The sequence below is a fragment of the Prionailurus bengalensis genome, chromosome D2 (assembly GCF_016509475.1).
Source record: "Prionailurus bengalensis isolate Pbe53 chromosome D2, Fcat_Pben_1.1_paternal_pri, whole genome shotgun sequence".
In the NCBI taxonomy this organism is placed as follows: Eukaryota; Metazoa; Chordata; class Mammalia; order Carnivora; family Felidae; genus Prionailurus; species Prionailurus bengalensis.
This window is the reverse complement of record NC_057351.1, coordinates 48,466,819-48,474,120: the sequence shown is the minus strand read 5'-3', so window position 1 is coordinate 48,474,120 and position 7,302 is coordinate 48,466,819.

Sequence of the window (7,302 nt, the reverse complement as noted above, 5' to 3'; positions counted from 1 at the left end):
GCCTTTGTTTCCTCAGTGGGCTTGAGTGACTCAGATCTGCAAAGGCACCCAGGCTAGGAGAGCAGGCGGGCCCGGGAGGGGGACACCTGCCTCCTCTTCTCGGCTCTGCCACCAGTCTGCCCCTGTGACGTGATGTGACCTGAGTGCCTGAAAACGTCCAGAAGAATAACAAGCAATAACGAGTGGACACTTGGCCTGATGCCGCATCCCAACCTCTGCTGCTGAGTCCTAACAAATAGGTCCTGGCGTACAAGAATACTCAATTCAATGAGGAGCAGATACCAAGAATCACCAGGCACCCAAGGAAGGCCAGTACCAAGAAGGAAACAAAATACAGTCTTCGAACATGTTCGCTCCTCTCCATAACAGCCTTTTAGGTTATTACGTGGTCAGCTCATCATTTTTCTTTCCTGAATATAGGATCTCTGTGGCATAGGCAAAGCCACACTGAACTAATTCCCACCCCCCTCCAAGCAAGGGCAAAGTTAAACTTCTCCCTGCTTCTTTCTAGCTCTGGGATATCCAGATCTGATACGGGAAGCCAGGAGGAGGGAGGGAAATACAAGATCGGTCCTCTTCCAGGGCCTGTCTGATGGAACCCATTTCATTTTTTATAATTATAGTGAAATATAAGAGCAACGTCGTTTTTGTGTTGCGTTTTGTTTTTACAGTCTGAAAGGTAACCACTGGAAAATATAAATTAGATGTAATAACTTGCCAAATTCGGAACAAACAAGAAGGAGAAATAATACTGGATCAGCCCACTGGAATAAAAGGAGATAAAAAAAGGAGTAGTAGAAACATGATAACGATAAAAAAAATAAAATAAGTATATGACTGAACTTATCAGTTATCAGAACGCTGTCCATGAAAAAAGGAAGTAGGCTAAGCTTTCCTACTCAAACACCAAGTATCTTAAGAGGGTCTCAAAACGCAAAATTCAGATGTACCTGAAGTAAAATGACACCGAAAGGTTGATACTTTGACACCTAGGAAATGCCCAAGGATATAACAGATGCATTTTATATCAAATATTGAAAAAAAGTCTAAAAATGGTAAATGAGAAAAAGTATTTGCATTCATAAAATATACAATCCCAAGTTAAGACGTTATAGTCGTGAACATTTGCGTTTCAAATACTGGTTTGTTTTTTTTTAAACGTTTATTTATTTTTGAGACAGAGAGAGACAGAGCGTGAACAGGGGAGGGGCAGAGAGAGAGGGAGACACAGAATCTGAAACAGGCTCCAGGCTCTGAGCTGTCAGCACAGAGCCCGACGCGGGGCTCGAACCCACGGACCGTGAGATCATGACCTGAGCCGAAGTCGGACGCTTAACCGACCAAGCCACCCAGGCGCCCCTCAAATACTGGTTTTAAATATTGAAGAAATGATGTAAAAATATAAAACCCATAAAGTAATGAAATTGTTTGGTATCTAACAGTTGTAACACGTTGCACAAAATTTGGCAGATCGAAGAGATAAAACTAAGGATATTTGTGTTACTAGTAAGATAAGCAACAAACTTGACATTCTAGCTACAAAGAAAACTTTGTAAGCCACGAAGAGATAAAACACATTCTTTTAAAATATAGGCCCCCAAACTTTCACAAGCTCTATTTTAAATAAAGCAGAAATTGTATAAACCTTATTCTCTGACCACAATGTAATAAAACTAGAAAGGAAGGAGAAAGGATATTTAATTACATGGAAATCGTAAAACTACTCTTTCTATCAAAGGACCCAACACCAGAAAGGGAGAGCTTTTTAAAAATGTAAATTGCTGCTACCCTTCTGCAGGTCCCTTATAAATAATATGTCATAGTTGATTTTATTGGACCTTGATGGGAAAATTGAATGTGGTGCTATTATAAAGGTTCTAAAGCATAGAAAGTTTTTAGAAATTGTCTTAATTGCTTATACAAAGTTAGCATCACACTGAAGCCAGAACTTAACAGAGATAGCACTAAAAATATCCTTACAACAATTGTGTTTATGAATATAGATGTAACATTTATTACTATAATATTTTTACATTAAACCCAGGAATATGTTCAAAGAACAGAATACTGTGAACTAGACGGATTTATTCCACGGGGTGTGGACATAACTTATTAGCAGGAAATATGTTAATATAACTTATAACAACAAATTGTTAAAGGAAAACATCCCCAAATTATCGCTTTTATTGCTTTACCGGCAATACAACAACTGCTCTTGTGTTAGCCCTGCATTATGGAGAGTGTTTCTTAGAAATACCTTGTCCACGTTGTACTTACTTGTGAAACACAGAGACGGCCACGGCGAAGTTGGGAGTAAAATATGGATGTCCGTACTCAATATCACGTCTCAGCACTGCCATGGGGTCACATTTTTAGCGACCCCCAAAAGGAAGGAGAAATAAAGAAATCCTACAAATGCTGGAAAGGAAAAAACCAAAATGCTTATTATATTGAGGTGAGACTATCGTGGTTCTCTGGAAAGTGATCCACAGATATAACCAAATGTCCATTACCACACCAGCACTATGTAGTTCCGAGTCTTCATCTGCAAGAATAATGGTCCAAATTAGCGATACAAATGCTGAGCAAAGAGTCCAAGCACAGAGAGGTGACCTTAACAGATTTCACCATCTCTCATCATGCCCCAGTGCCCACCACCGTGTGGAGGCACTCATGAAACATGGCCATGGAAGCACATGCAAGGATATATACGTGGAGAGGAGTCTCCTTAAATCTACAGAAAAAAGGAAGGATTCGCTAGGGAATGGGTTGTGACAGTCTACTAACCATTTCAGGGGAAAAGAGTGTTAAATTCTTGACTCAGACCAAAATGAATTCCAGATGGGTTCAATATTTTAACATTCAAAACAAGAAATCATGAAGGCAATAGAAGACAATAGAGTGAAAAGTTGTATGAGGATCTGGGTGTGAAAGTTCTTTCTAAGGATGCAACCAAAATCTGAAAGACTATAAGGAAAAGATCAGTACATGTTAATACACAAAAAGTTAAAATGTGATTTGAAATAAAACAAAAACCCGCCAGATTCAAAGTTAAGAGATAAGGAAAACGGGGTGGAGGAAGGGGTGGGCAGGAAGGAAATTGCCAAATACATACAAAAAGATTAATATAGCTATTATATGGAAACATTTTCTAACACGTTAAGAAAAAGGTAAACAGTGATCTTTAAAAGAGGAGAGAGAATACAAATGGGCAATTCAAATAGAATAAAATGAAATGCAAATGACCGATAAATATGAAAATGCCTTAGTGAGATTTAATTTATAGCCCCAAATCACGCAGATTAAAAAGAATCTTCAATGTTAAAGACTATGGCCATTCTTGCTCATAAACTACAACAACATTACTTACGTGTAGGGTCATGGGCAGGAATTCAAAGCTCATTCTCCAGCTTCAGGAACCAGTTCTAAAGAAATAATTCAGGAAATCATCATGGTACTCTTCTTTCTTAACTTAAAAAGGCAAGGACACATTTTAAATGCCTATCAACTTTATTTATTTTTGGGACAGAGAGAGACAGAGCATGAACGGGGGAGGGGCAGAGAGAGAGGGAGACACAGAATCGGAAACAGGCTCCAGGCTCTGAGCCATCAGCCCAGAGCCTGACGCGGGGCTCGAACTCACGGACCGCGAGATCGTGACCTGGCTGAAGTCGGATGCTTAACCGACTGCGCCACCCAGGCGCCCCTTAAATGCCTATCAATACAGGATTAAGGAAATTGGGTAACCTCTGTTCTATAAAATATCATACAGAAAATTACATATGATACAGATCTGTATTTACTAACATGAAAATCTATAATGACTATTAAGTACAAAATCTTATTAAAGAATAGCATGTATAATACAATGAAAAAGTAAGATGTGTGTTGGTCTGTCTAGAAAAGTATGACCCCAAATATTAATATTTAAATTATGATGCACTTCGATTGATAAAAGGAAATGCTTATTCATGTCATAGAAAACAAAAAGACAGGTTGGATGCAGAATATGATCTCTAGCTACCCCTTCCCCCCCAAATCTCCCTGTATATATTAAATGGACTTTAAATTGCAAGAAAAATCACTAAAATATTAACTGAAATTTTCTCTGGGTGGAGTGGTTTAGGAAAAGTGCTATTTTCTCCTTGTAAATTTGTGTCTACTTCCTCACTTTTCCAAGGTGGACGTGTGCCAATTCTAGAATTTGAGGGAAGTGTTAAACCAAAGAGGGAAGGGAGAGAACAGAGAGGGTCAGGGGGGTCCTTCCTGGTCCCAGCACATGCACCCATCCCCCCCCCCCCCAATAGAACCACCGTGGAACCAGGAGTCCGGAGCAGGAGTCCGTGAGTGAAGAGGGCACGTGCACTGCCTGAGCCTGCATCATGCTGGCACAGATCTGGCAGCCTAAGCCAGGAACACATGTGCCCAGAGAACTGCCTCATGCTTTGAGTCTTTTCCCAGAGAAGCCCGGGCACCAGAGAAAGAATCCCTGAAGCATTCTTCATAACAATCCCATTCTTGAAAGGTCGAGCTCTTTTTTTTTTTTTTTTAACGTTTTATTTATTTTTGAGACAGAGAGAGACAGAGCATGAACGGGGGAGGGGCAGAGACAGAGGGAGACACAGAATCGGAAGCAGGCTCCAGGCTCTGAAGCCATCAGCCCAGAGCCCCACGCGGGGCTCGAACTCACGGACCGCGAGATCGTGACCTGAGCTGAAGTCGGACGCTTAACCGACTGCGCCACCCAGGCGCCCCAAGGTCGAGCTCTTTAAGAGATGTGAGCGTTCAGGGTAAAGTCTTTTATCGAATGGCGGAGTCACTGAGGCATTTCAAATCCATCCCACATTACACAACTGTGCCACATTACACAACTGTGTACAAAAATTACGTACTATATGTATAAATACATATAAATATATATATGACATATATATATGACATATATATTGTACATGCATATATATCGTATAGAGAGAGAAATGTTCTGGACGTGGGCTCTGTTAATATTATGGGGTTTTGCTAAAGTAGTTTCTCCTTGTCATCCCCCCTTGGAGGTCCAGCCTCCAGCTCTGGAAGGAGGGCTGTAGGCAGAATTCCTCCTGAGTGGGAGGCTATTTGCAGGCCTGTCTGTCCCCCACCCGCATGCCCACTGCTTTCCTTACACGTATGCCTGACCTAACCTGCCTGAGAAGGAGGCCAGGGCCTTGTGTCTTTCTGGACTTTCTGGAAGCTTCCTGGTGTTAGGTAGAATGAGGCAATTCAGCCTTGCCAGGAGAAAAGGGAATAGTGATGTAGAGATAAGGATAGACGTGAAGGAACTCATCCAGAAGTAGAGTTCTTGAGCGCCTCCCCCCTCTCCTCCCGTCCTGTTCCCATATCAGCAGTGTAACTTCTGTCATTGCATTTTAACCTCAGGCTGTGGATCTCTGATGGCAAAGGCCACCTCTGTAACACAGGACCCAGCACAGAGCTTTAGTCATCTTTGAGCCTAAAAATGTCCCTTGAGTGAATGCATGAATGAATACATAACTACAGAAACAAATAGAGATGATTTTAGATCTAGAGATTGCCATCCAAATCAATTATTACTCTTCCTGTTGTTGTTGCTGGCTTACTTTACCAGGTATTTGTCTCGCTACTTTTTGCTTGAGCAGAAGACGACGAATAGCTAGTTTCTAAATGACTTCGTGTCTGGTCAGCCCTGGTGATAGACGTGCCCTTGGGCTGGAACTTGTGATCTTCTCGCTGGAATTTTGTGTGGTCAGTGGTTCTGATTTTCCAGGGCTGGTTTACTGACCTGTCCTTGTTTACCTGAGAGGTAGCTAAAGTAACCACCCATCATTACTGGAGTTAACATCCCCGTGGCCATGGTCTTATGGATGGCGATGGTCATGATTTCACTAGGAATGTGTGTGTGTGTGTGTGTGTGCGCGCGCATCTGGGGGTGGCGGTGGCTCGCATTCTATCATAGAGAAACAGCAGCCAACAAATGGCCAAGTCACTCACAGCCACCTGCTTCTTGCCTCCCTGGACCTAATTAATCTCCTGGTGTCAGAAATCTGTTGGTCCTGAGCCCATCTTGCTCAGGGGAGGCTGGGACCAGCTCAGTGAACCAGGCAGACTTGGTAGCCAGGAGCCAGCATAGGGAGTCCAGGTTTGGATAATGAAAAGAGAGAGAAAAGTTGAAAGCCTGGAATATTCTTAAGATTCTTGGGCAGAGTAGCAAGTGTCAAACGTTGAGCGAAGAACCAATCCCGAGATTTTTAACAGCCCCAGTAAGGAGATGATAAGGCCTATGCCAAAGTAGGCCAAGACCATTGTCAAGGCTTAAGACAGGACATCAGGGAAACCTTTATGGAAGGTGGAGCAGGTGGCGGGCAAGGGGGAGGGATACCCATTGCTGAAGAGGCACCCAGTGCTTCCATCTGAGGGTGCTGTGGATCCTTCCGGATCAAAGCTCTCAATGTGTTTACAATGGGTTTAGTTAAAAATTCTTTTACCCTAGCATATCGAGAACATGGGATCAGAAAGTGTACAAGGACAAAAATTTCTGTGTTGTATGACACACGACTGCTTGGCCTTACCTCCGCTCTCTGTATTTGTTACTGTCGTCGAATAAATCGGAAACTTAAGAAATAAAGATATTTAAATACCCAAGCGCTCTCTCCCTGGCCCCGCCTGTCTCCCACTCCCCTAAAAGCCGTGACCCAGGTGGCTCTCGTGCTGTGAGCCTGGAGGATGTCTGAGGAGGTCGTAGGAGAGAATTAATCGGGTTATCCGCCAGAGTGATCATGTGCAAAGAGCAGTTAATTGCTACAGAAGGCCTTCCACTGCCATCACCATCTAGCACATTCATTTCCTCTGCGTGGTGACACAGTGTTAATAAGGTACATGAAGCCAAGTATTGCTACGTAGGTGATACCCGTCCAGGATCTTTGCCCATGGGGGCCTCTAAACCACCCCACTTGGGTGTCCAGCAAAGGAGGTGTGGGGGCGCCTCCCACCAGAATTATAACCTCAAGCTGTTGAATTTCTTGGATCTTGGTTCCGCATCTGTTTATGAGCAAACAGGTCCAAATCCCTTTACACAGCATCTTGCCCCATTCAGGGGCACTCCATCAGGCTGGTTGCTGGTGGGGTGACCATTATTACTGTCTTTAGATGGTCATTCTTTGAACAGGGTAGTAACATAACGTGCCTTATGCCTAAGTTAGCTTTGTTTATTGACAATAAATATTTTGCAAGAAAAGAAAAAATAACTCTAACGTTTTTGGATTAGAGTCCAAAAATAGAGACCAATTC